This window comes from Bombus flavifrons, chromosome 3 (genome assembly GCF_040668555.2).
Source record: "Bombus flavifrons isolate JBK064 chromosome 3, iyBomFlav1_principal, whole genome shotgun sequence".
NCBI classification, from domain to species: Eukaryota; Metazoa; Arthropoda; class Insecta; order Hymenoptera; family Apidae; genus Bombus; species Bombus flavifrons.
The window spans coordinates 11871273-11894695 of NC_138444.1; the positions used below are offsets into that span (position 1 = coordinate 11871273).

General features: G+C 39.2%; 1 protein-coding gene across 4 annotated transcripts in view; it reads right to left on the minus strand.

The window, feature by feature from the left end:
- LOC138178560 (uncharacterized) overlaps positions 1-23423 on the minus strand; it is a 93416-nt gene that overhangs the window by 22271 nt on the left and 47722 nt on the right. Inside the window, exon 1 of one of the 4 annotated variants that reach the window (XM_069110538.1) lies at positions 6737-7563. The exons of 2 other annotated variants lie outside the window; for them this stretch is intronic. The gene's annotated coding sequence lies outside the window, so the exon portion shown is untranslated. Of the gene's footprint in view, positions 1-6736; positions 7564-23423 lie in introns of those variants that run through there. One more of the 4 variants, XM_069110539.1, reaches the window with a different exon arrangement.

Here is a 23423-nt window from a genome sequence, read left to right on the forward strand (position 1 = left end):
TTAATTTGTATTTCAGAGCGTTACGAATGGTAATAGAGATGCTATTTGGTAAAAGTAACCGAACGGTACGGGCGGAATCGTGCGCGCGGGCTCCACAGCCTCGCCGCGTCGAGACCCGATCGGTAATCGATAATCTCTTAAGAAATTAGCACGGATTTGTTTTGTTCGTGTTGCGTTGTAAACCGGAGATGGAATACGAGTTAGAATTAAAAGAAACTCTTACTAACTTGTGCCCGTCGAATTCCTGATTAGAACAATCTCCTTCTTCAACCACCCGCCAAATGAGTTTACCTTATCGACAAAATCGTTGAAACTTTTTTCGAAAATAATATGTTTAAAACGTTTCATTCAAACATACAAACTCTAACTTTAATTAAAATCAAAGTATGTACATAATTTTGAACAAAACACCTTAAATTTTTAACAAATAATCATAAATTTGATATGATTAGACGATCCTGGAAGAATCAAAAGGAAGAATCGTGGCCTGCGAAAAGAGGAGGGTAGGTATGTAAGTATGTACTAGGTTGAACGATACTTGAAGCGGCCCACTTTCTTTACTTTCACGCTGCCGATGTTCTTCTTTCGACGCGCTCGCTACTCGGCCTTCGTAACTTGACGATGAGAAAGGGCCTATGGCGGACGCGCATACTTGCTGCTGTTGCACACGCACCATGAGTAACCACTACCGCTACACGAAGCCTCTGTGGCAAGCGTGTACGCCCGCCGTTCGCGACATGCAAGAGTAGCATCGAACAATTTCTAACGGGTTTTTCTCCGCATCCGAGAGTCGAAAGAATACGATGAGTTTCTACGCACCGTGACAATTTCAACCATTCCTTCGATATCCTATCGATATTCGATATAATAGAGAGTTCTAGGATTTAACATCCAAACTTCGTCGATATGTTTTATGGATATAATCAAGTAAGAAATGTTATTACAGATATGAGTTATTTAAAGCTTTATAAAACCGTTATAATAATATATAATACAAAGAGAACAATAATGAACTTGCGGTTATGCGCTACAAGACATTGATCATTAGCTGTCGGTACTTTCAAAATGTTTACCGTTCCTGTCGATACGAAAGTGACAGCGATAAAAAAGCTTGTTACCTTATGAACCACATTTTGATTTCATTTCATCTTAATATATCAATTTAATACTTGTTCGATATATCTACTTTTTTTTTAAATTATCCACACATAAAAGTCTAATGGCGCAAAATTGAAGGCGACATTCGAGGATAAACTACTGCTTTCTTTGTATTTTGTATAATATACAATAAAGCTTTAAACGATCCATGTTTATAAATTTTATGTTTACACATTTTGTTTGAATTTTAGATTTCAAATCTTTATGCTGCTGGAATATCATAATATTGGTTTTTCAGGAACAGTCACGTAGCTATTGTATTTGCACTTTGAGTCTTACAAGTGCAAAGTGCAAAGTTTAAATGCTACAACTATACAATTGCTTTCGAAAAGCATATGTCATGACATTTTATGTTTGATCATGACACATCACACATTTACAATGTTTGGCTGTTAAATCCTGAGACACCCTACATGCAGAAAAGGGGATATTTAATTAGTTGATAATTTTTCCGATATACCTACAGAGTACAAGATGGCCGCGGCAAGAAACGGAAATTGTATCGAAACTGATCAAAGTGCACACTCTGTTTTTACGCATATGAGAAAGACAATCGTCACTTTTTTATCGACCGGGCGATTATTTCGTAACGCGATAGCATTAACGGTCAAAGTGTCACGAGTTCCCAGCTTATGAACGCTTTCGCGCGGTTATAAATATTTTCATCGTTACAATAGTGTCCACGACAATATATAGTTTATGGCATAACTGGTACGACCACCAGTTCAAGCGTCCTATGTCGATGTCTAAGTTACAACCACAGAAAGAAATCGATAACTATCCGGGAAACGTCGCGGGAAAAAGAAGAAATCACCGGTATGCAAACAAAAGAAGCTGTACTCGGTTAAAAAACAATCGCGGCGCCGCTCATTAATCATACACCTACCTAATAAATGTAGGGAGTCGCTAATCGTTATTCAGCGTCCTTGTCGGATGCAAAATAAGCTCGGTCGGATGATCAAAAGACGCGATCTGTCTGGCATTACTCTTATCGTGAACGATATAATAATATCACGTAAGAAATTTATCTCTGCATATTCGCGAATATACGAATATTTAAGTACATCGTAATAAAAGGAGATTTATGAAATGTCCAGTAGCAAACAAAAATATTATATGGCAAATCAGTATATCTCTTGTAAAATCCTGCGTAGATTTGTAACACGATCTTTTATTTAATTCTTTTACAAAGATATCACTTTTTAACTAATACTATATTAATTCTAGAAATATTATTTCTTTTGGTTCTATATTGGTTCGAAATCGAGTCCAATATCTTGTATCGATTTTACATATAATCAAATAAATGATATGCTTCACCAATCGATTGTGTATCTTTTACTATCTATTTTTATTGTAAGGCTGATTAACAGTACTAAATTGCGGTATATTTAAACTTCAGATCCAGAAGCTTTTATTATCTATGAGATATCCTGACGTTGAAACAGGATTTTTGATATCATTAATTGAGCGACCTGGCCATTGTTCTTTGGGTTCTTTTGCAAGTGGTTACAAGAGATACCAAGTGGATGCCCTTTCGCAAGTTACTTTGTAATTCAACGCAGATCTGGTATGCGCGATAATACCTTTGTTTAAAGTCTAGATCGTCGTCTCGATGCGCGCACAGAAAGAGAAACGGGGCCTTGCATGTGTGTTCGCTAGTCAAACAGATGCGTCGCGTAGCCCTATGAAAGTGGCTATATGCTCTCGGCCAGGACGTAAATAGTTACGAGCCTCGTGCCGTAGAATTTTAAAACGGAGTTAACGTCTGCCTCTGATACGTTTCACCCGATATTCGACGCGTGCACCGAATTTCCGCGCCGATTTTTTTCTCTGTTTAGTCGCCCTTTATTATCCGTGATTCGAGTTTCATCCGCTAGTCAAACATATAAATCGCCGTTAAGTGAGCAGCGATTCCTTGGATCGATGATTAACTTGTGATCGCAACCTGCGCGCCCTCTACTAACTGAGAAAATTCAAAATGGTGAAAGCATCACGTCGACGTTCTTAACATTGAAAATATTTTCAGTATGCTTTGATCTAAGATATAATTCGTAACTAGAATTACACTTTTCGCCATGTGTAATTTCACGAAGATAGTTTTTCTCGAAAAATTGCACTTTTCTGATAACGAATGTCATTCGAATAGCTCCTACAGGCTTTTGCAATATTTCATTTCTTGTCTACGTCTTTCGAATAAAATTTGCAAAGACCACGATGAATAATAAGAAGGTTATACCATATTCGGTGAATAAGATGCATGAAGTTGAATGCATATTCCACTTACGGTTTAAAATTGCTTGGGATAGAAGGCTCGACATTGTTTTATTGAAAAAAAAACAGAAACCTGTTTTATGAACGAATTTTCGTGTGTTTCTTCTTAATTGTTTGTAATATCTAAATAAAAATAGTATTCGTTCGAATATTTTATTATTTGAAAGAAATTTATAATAAAAATGCTAAGAACTTTTCCAACAACTCGATAATTCGATTTTGGTTGGAGAAGGTATAATATGCGGTATTAAATCTTGGTGGAATTGCGATTACGATAGTTGGACTATATACCGAACGCTCGATGACCGATACATTATCTAAACGGTAGGTTATGTATGTGAGGCTCTATCTATTGTTGACCGAGTGTGGGATGTCGCGAGGGACCGTCTCGACAAAGTCGTAGATAGTTACGTCGATGCCGTTGTTGAATTTTAAGTCAAGAGAACACGCACGTTCGACCAGATGATACATAACACGTAGAATAATGCAGATTAGCCGCGGCAGAAGGAGGCCACTAACGTAACTTTAATCCGTCTGTTACGCAGTTAAAACGAACGTCTACTCTTTACGTAAACTTTTTCTGTCTACTTAATGCAGCTACAAAAAGCATTTACCACTTATCTTTATTTTCCAATGAAGCGCTTTTTAATAGTTTCTACATTGAGGTTTTAGTATTCATAATATTTGGCATTCATTCTAGTCAGAAATTCTTGTAGTTGTATGAAAGTATTGCTAAATGATACGAAATTTAGTATACTCGAATCAATTAATTAGTATGTAAATGCTATTGGATAAATACAATGGCGTGTCAATATTTCTTACAAATATATTTGAATAATATTTGTATAATATATCTCTCTTCGCATTCGTCAACTACAAAGATTTCTTATTCGAGATATCAAATACAACATATATGATTTCAAGAAACATTGCCAAACAATTATCAATTCTACATTATATGAGAAGTCCCCATCTTACGTTATAAGAATGTCATTCTATATTTCTCTGTTCACGGACTTTTCCTTTCTGTCATTTCAAAGTTAAAACCGTGTAAAGAATATATACGGTGCGCGCGCGCGAGAGAGAGCAGTTACGTCTGAATCGTCCTTGAATGTAAGTGGAGACAAGGCGCGAACCAGTAAGAAGAATGCGGCGCACGCGGTATAAAGGGACCTTAAAGGCTTCGATACGCGAATGGTCGCGCTCTGGTGAGCGAATCGCGCAACAATTATCGGACAATGACATTTTATCCACATATTACGGTAAATCTATAAAATTCATTACTAAATTCATTAATTCACCAATTGAATGGACTGCACCAATAAGAAGGCAGTTTCACTTTCTAATAATTTCAATATACTAACAAAAATCAATTAAATATCAAGTACTTTATTAAACGTGTAAAATTATAAAAGAATTCTATAACCTACAATTCGCCATTTGCCGATTCACCAATTTTAAAACAGTCCAGTTATCATATCTTAGATATTTGGTTAGGCATCAATTTTCCATAGAACTTTATGGCTCTGTTAATTATTTCTATACTAAAAGGCTTTGAACCAAGTAGGTTGTTCCTCATTTTATTACGTTGTATTAAAATACACTTTCTTAACCATTAAATGATATGAAAATTTTAAAAAGGTCAACTAAGTTATACTTATTTTCCTTTGTAATCTTCAGACATATAAATTTATTAGTAAGTGTACTTAAAGTAGTAATTTTATGGCTTTATCCGAAATAGATTCGGACAGGCGGTGGTATCGGTGGCCCTTGTTACCGGTCGAGTAGTCGGGGGTTAATGCGGTTGCCGTGATAATAACTCGATACGTGCTCTGTTCGTAAATCTGCGCGCATATGTTACATCGTTTAGGAGAGCAATGGGGATTGAGGGAGGGAGGAGCGCGAGAAAACCGCAGCAGCGCGACGAAAATCGTATCGAAACGACTTTGGTCTATGAAATTCTATTAGCGATTCCCGATTTAATTGTCTATATGGTACTGTGGCCGATACACGAAAAGATTTCGTGTGGAGACTAGTTACAACTATGTACAGTTACAATTGCAGGGGACGAAACTCTCCCGATTCATCGACCTCTAAAAACGCTTGGGAAAATATTATCGCATCGCTATTCATCCCTTGACCTAGCCCAGCTCACGTTGAATGAGTTTGCGTTGAGAAATTCTCTGTCGCCCTTTCTACTCTGCCATATTTATATTTTTCGCTCGTTTTCTTAGTTTTTTTTTTAGTTCGTGCGTAATTGTTTATTTTAAGTTGTACCTATTATTAAATGTTATTAAGGATTCGAGATAATAGCTTGCCTTTTTATGATCGTTAATTTTGAATCAAATTAGTAACCGTTTTTAATTATAGTTGGAAACGAGCGTATATCGAAAAATGGAGTGAGATATACAGATTGGCTAACATCACACGTTACGACTCTAAAGTATACAAAATCGATAGCGACTAAGCAATCCACTTAATGGCATTCCCTAAGCAGCCGCTGAACGTGATAAATCGAAGGCTGTGGACTATTTAGATACGCCGTAACGATATATCGAACCGTTGCTACAACACTAGATAGAAGGCAGATTAAACAGTAACGAATAGCGTCTCGTTCTTACCTGCAAAAAACTAGACGCTCTCTGTATAATCTACTTAAATCTTCAAAAAATATATGTACTTTAAATAAAATGTTGAACCCTCGTAAAACATAAAGCTCGTAAGGTGTTGAATCAACAAAATACTTCATCTCCATAAGGAAATCAATTGTACACATATATTCCGCTTTGATATACGATGAGGAAAAAATAGATTCTCGTTGCGCAGTCCTAGTCTTAAGTTCGCATCGTTCTCGTCGTTTCATTCGGACAATACCGCAACAGCGCGAACAAAAAGTACAGCCCCGTGTTTTCGAGCGATTATCTGGACGAGCTACTCGAAGAAAAGGAAGTCAGTTCATCTGTCGTTGAGAGTAACGCCCACATAAAAAACCCAGGGTACTAAGAGGTTTTCCCCCGAATTACGTTATCCATTGATAACAGATGCTGTGTCATACGCATAAGCGCATAATATCGGTACTTGTTCGTCGCAAGATCATCACGCGCGGTACTTAACGCGACGCGGGGGGAAAAGAAATCAACAGAGTCCGGGTTGCAAGAGGTGAGGGGTGGAGTGAGTAGCGGAGTGAGTAGAAGATGGAGGGGGTAGAGAGTCATAAGAGTACGGGAACAAATAGGTGACGTACGTTGGATGGAGGTTGCTCAACTTGACATCGCTTTCGCGACGTCATACAAAATCACTTTACCTCAAGACGAAACCAACTTCTCGTTGCTGTGTGCACACGATGTCGATGGCGAAGAAATGAAGAAAGCGAAGAGACAGAGACAGAGCCCAGAGAAGGAGAACACCCGATGAGATGAAGATCCACAGAGAAAGGGGTGAAGATCCAGAGAGAAGAGAGACTTCAGAAGGGGACAGTCTTCGCAAGCCCCGCTCTGCTTCCACCGACTGGCAGAGGACGTCGCTTCTTTGTTCTTCCTTCCTGCTCTCGCAGGCACTCTCAGCTTTACCACACACTCGGCTGACTAACGGAACGAAGTTAATCGGAGCACGTTAGACTCGACGTCCCTTCGTCACTGCTGTCGCTGCACTATCAGTATATGTATAGATATAATATATCAATATCAGTCACAAGATAACGTTTCGATACAGCACTGTCGTATTGTTACTCCCGGTGTACTCGCACGCGACACCTTAAGTCCCTTCTAAGTACGTGTGACTTTTACGCGAAAAGACGAGATAGAGATGATCAAAGAACAAAGTGGGAAAGAGAAATGAGCGTATTAGATATACGTATATATACGAACGTGTATTATATTTGCCACAGGTCTGTGTATATGTAAGCACTCTCGCGGGCACACGTATGTACGACGACAGAAGAAGAAAACACTGTGTACGTATGCTGTTATCCTATCAAATGGCTCCCGCCTGACATTTGTACGCAAGCGAGGCCGGAGCACGACTGAGCGCGTATGCGAGCCGACACCGGCCGAGCGTGTGGCCCACGATGCGGAGATACCCGACCGAACGTCGTACCGCTACGACACGAGTTCCGAGTCCCTTTTCTCCCCACCGAGCACCATCGCTCTCATCCTCACCCCTCCGTCCTCTCGTCTACCGGTCCATCTACCCCGTAGTCCTCTACGATTCCTCGTTTCCCCTCCGTCACTGGTCCCCTCTATATCTCCTGCTTAAACCCGTACACGTCCTTCGGTATACGAGATACATATACTGCGATTTTTCCCCGACGATGAGCTCTCGTACAAACTTCACCACCGAAAAAGCAATCCACACATACGCGTTCGTATAATCGCTACCTTTTTCTCACGGGATCGAATAGGTCTAGGTTTTGATCGACACGGAACAGGTGTGGACTCGTGGGACAGGGACTGCTGCTACTGGTAGGATTAAACAAATCGGGTGAATGTTAAGTGACTCGCGTCCGATTTATGATTCTTGATATAGATATATATCTCCTAATCAATTTGTTTTCACACCGTATCCATACCTGTCGTAATTAGCACGGAATGGTTCTCCTGTATAACAATACCGATCTATATTTAATTGCAACGTCGTTGCCAAGTTCACGAGGGATTGCCCGTGATTATCCACGGTCGAAAAATGATTACCATTGTTTTCGTCGGAGGTCGCGGAACGAAAGCTACGATTTCCGTAGTGAATACGGTGGCGGCGCGCGCGCGCGCGCGCTGCCTCGACTGGCGAAACCAAATGAACTGTCCGACCGGCTAGGTGGTTTGCGTTTGATTTAATGGTAGATAGGAAGGGTACATTATACCCGATGGCATACGTGGAATTTAGTAGATGTACGCGCGTGTAAGTACCGTAATGCGATATGATAATGCGCCGTGCGCTTTTGTGCGAACGTCCACGTGAAATATTGTAGTGCGCGCGCACGCGCACGCGCTCATACATACGCCCGTATACCACGGTAGCGCTACACGCGAATACAGAGGAAAAAAAAACACCACTCGCGTATCAAAACGTTAAACTTGTCCCTTAACCCTTTGTTTGGTAATGTCGCCTGGCCGAAGCTTAACATGTTTCTTTACACCGGCTTTTCACGCGGATCCTTGTTTCCGTTTCTGCGATTACGTTGTTAATTCGGTCTATGCATATTCATTCGTTCCTCGGTTCTAATTCGATGACCTGTTTTCAGACTCGTTCAACCGTTCCGACTTTCTTGAACGCCATCAACCTTACTTGTAGTATGTATCACTTCGTTCAAACAACATTTTACTTAACACAATAGGATTGGTAGAATAACGTTTTAAATCTCGATCGATTTGCAATTGATCCGGAACGAAGGCGTCAGCAACATCTGTGACGGCCGGTTAGACGAAAACGAAAGCGATCCGGCAGCACTTAATCCTACGATTAAGATAGATATTAGTCCAACCCTGGTGTCTTTTCATCTCTTCTTTTCACCGTATAAGAAAAAAACAATCTTAACCGAACGGAGATCCGCGTTCTGCTTTTTAGTTATATACGTGCGCACGCGTTCGAATATAATGGAACACAGATCTTTCCGCTTTCCTCCGTTTTGATGTAATCTAATGAGAGTATCCAGCAGGAACTTGGCGACCGCCACCAACCGGCACCGGAGCCTACAGAACAGCGGAGGAGGGAGGAACGATGGCGAAGGGGAGAGGGGGGAGGGCAAAGCACGAGAGGGTTAAGAGCACTTTTGCGGCGAGCGGAGATGCCCCGTGTGTTTTCTTGCTAGGTCTTAAAGGGGCCGTTGCGTGAAAGCAGCGAGGAAAAGGTTGACTCCTGTAGGACCGTTTTTTCTTCTCTTTTCACTTTTTTTTTCATCGAGAAAATAAGCCGCCTCTTACTTCCACTGAAAAATTGATAGTTTCAAGTTACTTTCGGTCCTCCATTTGCCCCGAGTGCTCTCTCGTGAAACATTTATTGAGAAATTAGTAGATGGAGACAAATTAACGAAAGATATGTAATACGTACTGCGGAACCGCCATTTTGTAAAATCACGTTTGATTCGAAGATGTTGCGTAGAGGAGAGGTTAGGTGAAAAGTAGGCGCGTGCAGAAATAGCCGATATGCAACTAAGGAGCTTATCGATCGTTAATTACGTAACGAACTGACGACGAAGGAAAGACGCTTCATAGGCGACCTCGTAATTCACCGGTTCGGGGTTACGGTTTTCTGCTTCTGGTCGCGCGCGCCCGCCCACTCCTATGTAAATTGCACGCGATTATGCACAATATGCGATACACGCCGCTGTATGGAAACAATTACGGGACAGCGAACGGGACACATCGAATCACGAAACTCCGCAGCCGCTAATCGATATTTGGCTTAAAATCTGAGACCGAATTTTATAGTTCCGTGATGCAAAACACACACGGCGACTGTAAATCATTCTAAGCTTTATCACGAATCATCTAACTTGTCAGATTACCGAAAATTCCAAATATGATATTTTTTAAAAAACAAAGAGATTAGGAATTTCCCCTAATAATAATTGCCGTTAAGTATTAGTCAGGTCAAGGATACTAACAATGGTACAAGTAAGGGTTCCTTTAGCGATGTGAATTATTCTAAACTCGCAAAGGATACCTGTACCGAACCGGTGTAACCACCACCTCCTCGAGGATGCATTATTAAGGAACTCTATTTCGAATGAAACGGTTACGGGACCAAGTTTCAGTACGCCCTTTGTCTCAAGTTATGCCGTAACGTTTTAGCCTGTTCGAATGAAAGTTATCCTGTGTAGGACGAGCAAGGGTCGATCGGGGTAGAGAGGTAGCTGTCGAAGGGGATAGGAGGTGGAGGTTAAGGGAGGGGGAGCAAGGAGGTGGAACGATGCGCAGTACGGCGCAAACTAGACGCACCGAGTCCGTACTTGTTTGTACCTAGCGGTATTCGTTTGCTTCGGTCCGACATACTTTGCGATATCGACTTTGCCCGCTTTTCTTTCGTTCATCCATTTTCACTTTATTCCTAGTCTTGAAAATCCTAGACTGAAACTTTCTTTTTATACATCAATTGTGTTTTGTTTGTGGAATAATTGTTTTTTAAATAAACTATATAATAAGGTTATTTGTTATTGTATTTGTTACGTTACATTGATCGAAATAGATATCGTAAGTCTAACTGGATGGTTTGTATGCACATATTTGGTTTTCGTGAAAAGATACTTATAACAGCTCTACAGCTCTTCGTAAACCTGCGCGCCTGGTACACACTCGACCAAGTCGTCCCTTGTAATTTGTTGGCGCCTATAGAACATGGAGTCTCGGCTCCGGCGATGCTAAGACCGTAGAACCAGAATGCACGAAGCGCGACTACAGTCGTTAACCGTGCCTTCACCTGCTAAATCTAGCCCCTCATGAATATATTTATATTCTTATAGATAGAAATATTAAATATGTATTTAGATAGATCACACGCATTCTAATATCAATAATATCATAGAAGTCATACATGGATGATATAAGATTATGCATTATCGTTACTCGTTGTGTTCGAGCACCAGATTATATGTCATACTGACGTAAGCGTCTATAAATCAGAACACTGACGAACGATCGATACAATGGATCGAATCTAACCTTGATAATGCGTTTATAGTACTGCGCAGTTATAATCTATTGTGCAATTCTTCTGTATAATTCTATGATGTCTTATTACATTGTAGAATATAGTAGATCACGTTGTAAATAATGACAATATCAAAGCAGAAGCAATATATATCGGTATGATAGATTCAACCCGCTACATTGAACGGTCAACGACGTTCTGACTGGTGCGCACTCGCATCGCGCAACACGTGACCAAGCACCTAACCAGCCAGCCGGTCGAGTGGGGAAAGCCTTTTCCCTTGAGTTTCGTGTACTGTACAAGTAATGACAGGCGAGGGTGTGGGAGAAGGTGTATGATCGTAACGTGATGCGAATCGGGACTGAAAATGAACTGCGTTAAATATTTGTGTATTCTTAAATTGTTTATTTGTCGCTTCCCAAAGATTCTTCATTTGGAAAAAGAAGAAAAACAATATCTAGGATCTAATTGACAACATTAATCAATACGCTTTCCAAAATTGTCGAAATTTTATTAACGAACACGAACTATAATATAAAAAGAAAGAAAACAATTTTAAGACGTACGTATATAAAATATTAATAAGACAAAAACATTCATTAAATTCTCACAAAGTGAAATCGCTACTTTAGGCATAGATGAAGCTGAAGGGACTCTTTAGATCTGCTCTCGGTTTTTCAAAAACAAGACGTTCCTTTGCAATCACGTTGAATTCGAGGTCGAGAAATTCGAGCTTGAACAAGTGTAACTTTGTGCGCTGGCCACGGTATATCGCGGTTATTCAATTTCGTGGCAACGAGATACGCGGTGCCGAGGAGAAAACGAGTACCGCTACGACACGAGTTCCGAGTTGAGTCGTTTTCCCCTTCGCGCGGTTTCCTCCCTTCCTCCTTGGCCCCTGTCCCCCTCTTCCTATCCGTGAACGCATGCCATCCTCTTCTATCGTGTATGCTCGTTCGTTCGTTCTCTCTTTTCACCGTTAGCGTTGCTCTGCCATTACTATATACCTTCTCCACTTCCTCGACCGTCCTTCGTGAGTACGCTGCAATTTTTGTCGGTTAGCAGCCAGGTCGGTGAGGCCAAACATGAAAATCAAACTTCAAGGAAATTCCTGATTCCAGCTGTGTATCTCTTTCGAATCCCGAAACAGAGGCAAAAACCGTATTTTGTTGTTACAAGATTATCACGTGTTTTATCTTACTTTGGAAATTCCTCAAACGAACACAGCCATTTGAAATTTCAAACGTGGGCCACTTTTAACTGAATGGTGGCCATTTTATCACGTAGACAAAAATGTTCGCTAGCAATCGCGAAATACCGCAAAAGTAAAAATACCTAGGATTTCATAGAACCAGCAATATCAGTTATGGGTTAACCTACAGTATCAATTTAAAATGTCTAAAATTATCAATTTAAAAAACTTAAAAATATCCCATTATTATAATTAATTATATAATCTTCAGTTTCTTTAAATATTCAATAAAATATAGATTTGGATTTGAGAATGAAGATTATTGAGTGCGAAAGACAAGGAATCTGAAATAGTTTGATATATACACGACAGGATGCGCTCAGTTACAAGACGAATGGCGTGTTCAGCTACTTTCGAGACGTTTTCTACGATAAACTTCCTTTCTCTGCTACTGGCCACGTCCTCCTCCAGATATTAAATCTCAGCGTTTCCCACCAAGTCTTCGGAGTTCAGTTGCAAAGAAAGGGAGAGATCTATCCATGGCTGGGTACTATCGGGCCCCTCGAATTCGAAAGGTCTTGGCTGCTTAACCCCTTTAACCCTTCGGTAATCCCGCCACGATCCCACGGAGACACAGTCAAAGCTTGTACTTACTTTCAGTCCACTATCTCTATCTCTCTCCTTCTCACGCTTTAGAATCGATCCAATAGGAGAGACTTTTCGACATTTTGAATAGACGATTTCCCAACTTTTCGATTTCTTATCAATAACAATTTATGAATCCCCTGATATGAGCGACTGTTATTATATTTCTTTTCAAGATTTATAAAATTTAACAAAGCATTTAAATACTTATATATTATAGCGATAAAACATTTTGTACAGCGAGAAGAAATATTGCAATTAGCCCGTTCAACTGGTCACGAAAGCTAAGCATCATCACATGAATATCTCTGAATAAATTAGTACGAGCAGTCCCTAACCTTGAAAGCAACCGATGTCACACATATGAACGTTTATTACATTTGACTTTCGTCAGAAAAATTCCTCGATTCTATATTTAGTCCACTCTGTCTCCAAACATCAATATTTTCTTAAAAGTATTCCTATAAGTAGAATAACGTCTTAGAAATAAAAATCAGATCTTGAAGAAATTTCTTGAAGCGAGCAAATTTCAAAGTTTCAAAATTCAACGGAAATTTCTACGTAGACACGAAGCGTAGATCCGTTGTGTAGGGGCTCAGTAGTCGAAAATGACAGGCGTGACATTGAATAAAAATAGGGATACCTAAGGAAATGGTTAGCCAAAACCCGAGGATGCACAGCGAGGACAAACAAGCATCTAATCCTGGGCCGGTGTGGCGAGCTTGTAGAATCGGGCCTGAAACTGAGACCAGAAATAGGGATCCTTCTCTCCCTCAGGCTGAAACGGACTCAGGAAGTTCGGTGGCTCGTGTCTGTTCAATTACAAGACAGCCAGAGTACAACGCTCCCACCAGCGCGGCAACGTTTCACTACGAACGAATCCTAACTCGCGTTTTTCCACACATATATAGTAGCTCGCCAAAGTATTTTGACCATTTACAATAGAAAACTTTTATATGTATATCGTGTGTACTATATGAACGTTTTAAAATTTCATTATAACTGTGTATAAAGAAACACGACTGTTATGAATATACTGATAAAATTTGAAACTAATCTGAAAATGTTTATGTTGTACGTATTATATGAAACTGTATTTACCTCTGCCTTTTTTTTGTTTCGTTTCTTCTCGCCTTTATCCTATTTTTTGTTTCGTGATTTCGCTCCCTTATGTATTTCATAGGATTTTGAAAATTTAATATATCAGATGAATTAGGTCAGCTGATAAAATTCATGAATAAAGAGTCTTGGTTCAACATGGAGGACGAGAATATCTCTAGTACGACCTCCAACTGGTACCGGACGTGCAAAATTGTTCCGAAGAGATCCGGGCTTCCCAACGAAGGATTGCAGGTTGCTTTCGCGTTATTCTTTTGCTCGTAATCCGTGGTACAAGATAATATTTAAATCAAATTTTTAATGCATATTTCAGTGTTAGAGTAATTTTTAATATCTTTAGGTAACTAATTCCAGTAATTTTAGACATATGAAATGAGCCCAAATTTTATAATAGTAACTACTAATCTGGAGTAACATCTGTCAAATCAGAAGCGACGAAGGTTATAGGAAAGGATCATCTGTCGATTGGCATTCGATAATATTACCTGAAGACATCGACTAAAATCGTTTGGACAAGGATTATTCAGTTCCAGGACAAAAAGGAGTTCTATCTTTCTTTCGGTGGCCGGTGAGTAGAGAAGGAAAGCGAGGGACGAAGAGAGGATTCGACGTAGTCTAAAGAGTGAGAAGGACAGAGTAAGCCAGGACTACTCGACTCTTCTATCCTTGTTGTTGGTTTATCCGTCTCTGTCTCTCTGCTCTCGTCTCGCTCGATGCCCGAACGCGCTCCTCTATTCGAGACGCTCGATATTTTAATTCCTGCCGATCGACCAGCTCTCCTGCAAGCCACCTTCTCCAGTGAATATCGTTCCCGCTCGAAAGATGCGTCGGAAATACGGAATATCGATGACACTTCGAGGCAAATAATTTGCAAAAATCAGAGGAATGTCGAGGAACCGCGACAATCGTTTTTTCCTCGGTATTGTTAGCCCAATGAATAAACAATTAGATCTTTCTTCCTTTAAAAATGAAAAGGAAGACGCGGCTGAAGCTACGTTATCCACCAGCGAAGATCGTTAACGATCATACCGTCAATGTTATAGTTAACCTCTGCTATTTTAAAGTATGAAAATCGAAATCTAACAAAGAATCAAAGTACATAGATGACACGTAAGATAGGAATTTGAAACTCGTCACGGTATCGTGCCATCAGGGTTAGCCATTACGCTGGAGGCGAACCGTAGTCGAGTCGAATGTTTGTAATAATTGTAACGAACGCGATGTACCGTTAACGGTGTGCCGTTTGCAACGAATACGCGAAGCTCGAATACACGGGCGGACGTAGAGCGCGAATACAGTAGATTCTCTCGCTTCGTAGAGGTGGAGGTTCGTCGCGAGAACGGAGAGGGGAGAGCGTGCGAGGAACGGAGAAGGGAAAGACGAATACGTGTGGTTGAATGTTACTCTACTTCGTTCCTCGAACTTCACCATCGCTTTTCTCACTCCTCTTTTCTCTGGCCCTCTCTTCTAAAGGGAAAAACAGAGAAAGAAAGTTTTTTGTTCTGGTTCGTTTACCGTTCTTCCTTGTACGATTGTCACGTGGTTCCTTTTTCCCCTCTTTTTCTCTCTTGCTCGCGTTACTTTTTCTAGAAGTGTCCTTTTGTCTCACTCGTTAACTCATATGATTTTGTTCCTCTTTAACGCGCACACTTTTGTTCCTCTCATTAAGTCTCATTTTCTGTTACTCTCCTCTGCTCCTTTTCATCGCACGCGTCCACTCTTTTTCTTTCACTTGATTCGCCGTCTCGCTTTCTCTTCGGGTAATGCATCCCTTTTCCACCCTTTTCATTTCGCTCGCTCGATCGGCAACTCACTCCTTTTTCTTCCGCTGAGTGATGAGCTTACACACTCCTCTCGTTCACTTTGTTTCCTTCTCTTTCCTTCCCCCGGTTATATTATATTTACTCCGTTCTCTCGCTCGCTCCATCGTCAGACATTCCTCTCCTTCTGTTTCTCTGTCTCGTTCGTTCTAGCTTATTCATCGATTCAGTTTGTCCCTCCGCCACACTGACTCTGCCATCTCTCTCGTCACCTTTCTCGCTCCCACTCGGGCTCATATCCTCTCTTCGCTTATAGATTCTCTTCCTCCTTCTTTGTTCGGCCTTTATTCGTCTGTTTTTTTCTTCACTGCCGCCAGAGTACGAGCACACGGGCAACGCAGTTGCTGCGTTCTCGGCGTGTCAGTGTGGACCGGCAATCTGTGAACAGCCGGTTTAACCGAGGAGGAGGTGGCCCGATCGATTTTTATGATGTTTCAAAATTCTCTATGCGCATTCTGCACAGAAACTAACCACTTACACCGGCACCCATCATTTTTATCCGATTGACACGCCCGAATTTACCCTTTATTTGGCCCTGTGTCTTTGGTTAACCTCTATCGATTTGGCACTCGACTTTATTCGATTAACATGTTGCATTAGGTCATTCGAAAAATTCGTAGAAACGGTTAAGAAAGACTGAACTAGAATTAGACTTTGCGTCATCTATAACGAATAAGTTTTCAAATAAGTTTTGTTTAGACTAGATCACGATGTATGTACGATGGCGAGACCACATTATACGCGGTATTTATTCGAACGTTTCGTGATTTGATAAACATCCACAATAAAAACGCTATGAACTTTACTTTTTTTGTTTTACGATGTAGTCCTTGCTTCTATATTAATCGAAGTTTTCAGACGATAACAGAGAGAAGATTAACGCAAAAAATAGTAAGAGTTAAATGCTTTGGCTTCTGGAAATTAATTAATGACGCGCGATCATCTTATTCCCTGAATAACAAGTCGTACGGTCGATTTCCATCGGACCTCAGGGGGATCGTTAAGCTCTCGACTAATCTGCGAGCCGACTAACGCCGGGTAATTCCAGTAACACGCTCTATAGAGTGTTTATTGAACTAAGATTTAGTAGAAGGCTTCTCGAGCTCCCAACGAGGAGTTCGCATCTTTTACCGAGCCACTAAACGTTATAGGTTAAGTCGCTGTGATTCTTTCGCCGATTATCTCGCCAGCTTATCGATCCTTCCTTTCAGCCACCACTTCTATCTAATCAGATTACCGTGCACCAAATCTTCATGATTTTTCTGTCTCTGTTTACTGACTTTGTGAAATGTGTTTAAAAACATGGGGGAAAATATGATAGGTCCACTATTGTTAATTTTCTGAATATTATGTCACTTGGTGACTAAATATAAGTTTAGATAATATCAGTTGAATTTTACTTGATTAATTCTAGACTGCATAACTCATATTATTAATCTATTTTAGACGCTTAGGATGATAAGATATATATACATATATATGTCGAGTTAAGGTTGGAATTTTGGGCGTTCGATGAACCTTCACTCAAATTTTCTATCGCGGTTATAGCTGATATTTATTGGTACAAATATGGTCACTACAAGAGGCTACAAGTAATAGCGGCGATCGGATGGTCGAGATGTCGATGACAACGAATTCAGGTTCGATAACGAATCCACGGTCAACGGGATGACGAATGCGATGTGATACACGTATGACTCCACGTGCAAGTGAAACTTATCCGAATGAACTGACTTGCAGTCCAAGTGGAACTACCATTATATATGTCTCTCTCCACCTCTCTTTGTTTTTAAGGAGAGCTATATAATTATTCCATACCTCTGTCAGGTACACGTCCCTCCCGTGTCCGTGGCTACGTTCAGTGACCCGCTATGTCACTTCGAGCCCAAAGCCCATCGTCATAAAATCAGATTAGAACATTAAAACTATTTCTTAGTTTTATTACTTAAGTGTAGTTATAGTAAAGGTCTGGCTAGGGTATTGGGGTTTTTCATAACATTCCAAAAGGGAAGCCTCGATGTCCTTTCATCTCCGACATATATATATATATATATATTTCTTTGACATAAATGTGTAGAAATAAAAAGGTACATGGTTAATTTAGACGCGGTTTATTTAATATAATACGTTAAACGAAAGGTTAGCAATTACATTTTATTCTTGACTATGATTGCTGGGCCACTTTGTAATTCACTGGCCTCCGTTACATTAAGCGTGTATAGCGGTTCGGGGGTCAATTCGCCCCCTCCAGGCAGTGGTTCAAACACTCGTTCGCTTTCGGCTTTCCAGTTAATCGGGTGCGGTTATTCGTAAATATTGGAAAGCGTGTTTAGTTCCTTCCTGCTACCATTTCTCTATTTCTCCCGTCCTTTTTGCATTTCCCTTGCGTTATTAAACTTTCAGAGACCGACGACGAATCATTGATTTTTATGAGTGACAATTTTCTATATAGTTCGTTACACAGCGACTTAGTAATGGAATTTCAAAATGTTTTCTACGACACACATAATGCATTCGCAAAAAAACATATATTTTTATGTAAATGCCTTACATAAGATAAACGATATAATAAGTAACCGCACTTCAGTGGTAAAGAAGGAAAGAAGACCGCAATTTTATCGCGTTGAACGGCAATGGACGTAAACAGTTGAAATTAAATCAACACGAGGTATCGAAGATTTTGTTTGCTGGCGAGCGAAGCGTACAATGGATTAATAACACGTGGGAAATTATTATTTCGAATAGCGTATATACGGGGTTAACCGAGGTGCACCCTCGACCTGCCTCCACCAGTGATTGTAGGGGCTGCTTTGACGGTTCTCAATGGAACCTCGGCTCCATTGCTCTCTATGTGCCAACCCCTATTTTCTACCACGGCTACTAACCTCTTTTACTGATAGAGGGCCTGGGACTTTCGAGAACTGTAAACTCTCCAAGGCCTGCAATCTGTTTTATTGCTAATTGATCACTAAATCCTCTCTCGCCATCTTCTTCTTTGTTTTTTTTCCCTTAATATATTTTTCAAGTATTAATATTACATCATTTATCAACTTGGACAATCCTTGGCCGCCTTGGACAATCGAGTTAATATGATTGGGGAAATTTTACAAGTCACAAGTTACAAGGACTTGTAGCTTTTCCGAGAAATCGTTTCATTATATCATATTTTGTTATGTACTTTTACAAAAAAAACTGCTTAACACCTTCAATGCGGTAGACATGAACTTACGCGTCATCGGGATTTCCTATTTTCTTACGTATGACGCGTGGATAAATGAATACATGTTATAGAAAAATCGATTTCTGCCACCAGGAACCCCTCTTCGATTTTATGTGCCGTATGTTCAATGTGCTAACAAATACTGCTTGCAGTCGAACGTAGAAGTGTAGCGATTAAGGAATAAAATCTGGCATTGGCTAATAGAAAGTGTTCGAGAAGAAAGGAGAACCTTCCTACGAAAATATAATACTTTTAAACTTTTCCTAAATTTCATCGTCAATTTTCCGGGCAGTCCTTGCATAGCATTAACAAATTTGATAATAAAAAAAAATAAGATTTTAAAAATAATAAATCATCTGATTCCTATTTGATAAAAAATCGCAAAATCGTAAGGAAGAAATCTATAACCTAAATCTTGTAGAAGAGCTCAGATATCCCTAATATGAATCTTACAGTTTTTATAATCTCCTGTCACAAGTGTCACATAATCTCTACAGCGACCACTAAATAATATTCGTCTTTGGCGTGGTTAAAATTTGTTTATATTCGATTGAAAATTCAACACTTTAATTTAATAACATTAAACAGATGCGTGAAAGATGTAATTAAAAGGAGACAGAAAATGACAGTTAGTCAATGCTTATTTTTAAGTAGCGTCCGAGTAAACAAGTCACGATCTTTCGAAATCTGATCACAGTGCGAAACACAGGTTGTGTAGTAAGAGGTATTGTACACGGTCGTCTGGCAAATCGATAAACAGGCGTTCCGAAGATATCGGTCGTGGTCGTTTTTTCGCGCGCACCTGCCACTTGCCACTTCCTCTATTCTCCTGATCGTTCAGGCGCGCGCTTCATTTAAAAATGATGTCCGACCAACGTCAAATCACCGTCCATTTCATTAACCGTTGCTTATAATTCTCTATAAGAATCTTAAAGAAGATAAAACAATATTTCATCATCTCTAAATTTCTTAATTAACTTAGACATCAATAACTTAAGTATTAATAAGCGTTTTTTTTTTAATAAAACATAATTACAATATTTGTATTTATAATTTAATTAAAAACAAAAACAAGTATAATTCTGTTGATCTTTTTTATTTCAATATCACCTTACAGTTGTTTCGACATAAAATAGATAAAAGAGGAAATTAAAAGGATGTTAAATTAAAAGCTATCATCGACGAAGTTTTGAAGAAGACAAAGATATCAAAATATTGAGACACGCAATGTCTTCCAGCCATATTAATATTCTGGCAAGAGCAGTATTTTTAAAGTCATGACAGAGTGGAGAAATATATATATGGTTAGCCTAAAAATGAAATAAAAGGATACGTAAGTACTGAGTTTCTAAATTGTTTTGCTGCAGACGACGGGAAACGTGATTTATCGTGTCTTTCCCTCTGTAGTTTTCTATTTGCAATATTAGAAAGTATTAGTAGACATAAAAGTACATTTAAAATCGTGAACTTTCTGGAGAAATATGGTAACGTAAAGAAATTGGAAATTGAAGATCTCGTTCATCGCTAAGCTCACTGAACAATGAATGTATTAAAAAGAGAAAAAAAAGAAGGAACGTCACATTCCAGAGGAGAAGCTTCGATCTCGCTACAGATCGCGTTAAAAGTGATCCTTACCTTACCAGTTCGACATTTACCTAGCGTTATGTAAATTAACTGAAAATTCGTGCAGCGGAAGACACTATAAATCCAGAGGCTTTTTAGAGGACACAATGGCAATTATTTCGAATATCCGATATCGAATAGCGACTCGTTAATTTCAGCGAGCAGGGTCGATAAATAATTGAAACGTTTTATTAACTCGACCGCGTCGTTGTGAATTCCGCGGGGGCCATCGATTAAAACACAAATTCCTGACTCTTATCGTGTGAACAAACCGGAAACGGTGTTCAGGTAGACCAAGAAATTCTACGGTGGTGGAGAATTCCCGGAATGCATCGGAATCTGTTGAAATTCTTTCAATACCGGACAAAAGATGAATTTTGAAAGAAAAATAAAAAAGTAAAAATAATACACTATTACATTGAAATATCATTATTTACGCAAAATAAAATATCTTTTTCTCGGATACAATCTCTTTATTTAGAGATCTAGCTTCTAATGCAATGTCTATCAAAATCTCCACGAAAATTAAATTATATTTTTATTTGATAATTTCTATAATTGTAGAAATTTGTGATTTAAGAAATAAGTAATCGGTTATTGGATTAAGGGAATCCAGTTCGCGCTTCTGATTTCACAGATTGACGAATCGGGAGAGGAGATGAATTTAAAAAAATAAGTAATAATAAATTAATACACTAGAACGTCATGGGAATTTAGTTCAATTTGGCGATTTTTCAAATTGAGGAATCTGATTAGGCGAAGCTGGCTAGGACGAGTTCATTAAAACTTGACGGGGAATCGGAGGTAAAACAGGCAAAGCGAGTCAAAGAGGTTAAAGACCTCCCTTTTTCCCGCCCTTTTCCCGTTTTGAAGGCGCCTTTTAAAGGCCAGCTTGGCCCGGTAATCGGATTATTTTGGTGTGGTGCGTAAAACACGTTCGTTATCGGAGGAGGTCGCGAGAAGGAGGGATACGATACGACTACACACCGCACACTGTGTTTACACGAACGAAACGACACCAACTACACCGAAAACCGATGAAGACAGAACGAGGACGACGACGGCGGCGCTGTCGGCGCCACCAGCTTTTCACAGTTAGTCGCGCCATGCCGGAAGATCGATCAGCATGGATGGTCTCATGCTCGATATGCTATTGCGCTCGTATTACCTGAATCACGCTATCAAAAACGCCTGATTCTTTTCTTTTTCTTTTTTCTTTTTCTTCATTTTTTTAAAGTCGCGTTCGACTGAAACATTCGCGTGCCTTCATGACTGACGAAACTTAAAAGTACTTGAGATACGTTGAGAATGAATTTATTAAATATTTTTAGAGATTCGGATCAAACGTAGAATTTGTAACACCTTTCACTTTTATCGATATAGAGTGACTCATGAAGGTGTTGAAACATCTAACATAGGAAAATTTTACGAATGTATCGTATGCGTTATTTAAAACATTTTAAAATTTCATTAACGTTGTAGTGCGACTTGATTATTATTATTATTATATTGATAAAGTTTGAAACCGAGTTGAAAATGTATATGGAAATTAGAAGACACTTCGTAAAAAATTAGTATATGTGTATTATGTACACCTATCTTAAATACATAATGAGTCTTAAAAATGGTTCCACTAAATATCGAGAGCTTTCGCTATATAGGTAATACGGATAATTGACCTTAAAATGTTTAGATACATTTGGGTATCTCTAGATTTATTTTAAACTTCAATAATATAATGATGATAAATATGATAATGATAACAACGTAATTTCAAAATAGTTCGTATAATACTTTCGGGAGCTACTGCATATTGAAAAAGAAAATACATATACTGGATGGAAATACAATTCTTTTGGATGATCAACTAAAGCCTGATATTAATTACGATCTGTGTAAGTGATGAATGCGTTTCCAACGAAGAAGTTAATCTTGACAGAGTACACATAAATGGTAGTGGTTGACTGACAATAAATCATGATCGCTGGCACACGTTCTTCGACATGTATTAATAACGAGGGAGCAGTGGTAGCGTTACGCATTAATACACATACGGGCTTATCCGCAAGAAAGATGCAAACCACTCCGACGCTCGACGCGAGTCAATTACGTAACCGCAACTTTAATGATAGTTTGATGGCATCTATCATTCCGTTCAAAACAATGATCGCCCGATTGGCTAACTGTGCAATTATGCTTTTGTAACGGCCGGTTAAAAATTAACTTTCACTTCTTTCCGTCTGCGCTGGACGAAACTGGATCCTAACCTCTCCGCTTTGTAAAATCGACCATTTTAATTTGTACTCTTAATCGATTCCCTGATTTATCGACGGTTATCGAGTGAAATTTTGTTGATATTCTTACAACCGTTTCTCTTTTCGTAGCATCTTCTTCTCATAAAACCATTTTTTGTACAGCAGCTCGGTAAAGTATTTAAAAAATTGTATATTTTTTATCAATATATTACGTATGTTATATAAAACGTCTTAGAAGTTTATTATTGTAAGGAGATTCGATCATGATTGTCTTGGTAAAATTCGAAACGAATCTAAAAATGTATATAGAAGTTATAAGATATTTATTGCAAGCATACACTTCACAGAAATAATCAAAATATTTAAACAGTGAATTATTCATTACATTAATAAACCACTACATTGTGTCACTATCTTTAGCGGTAGTTGTATGTTTAAGATCACTGTTCACGCTGTATACTAATTTTTTAGTATAA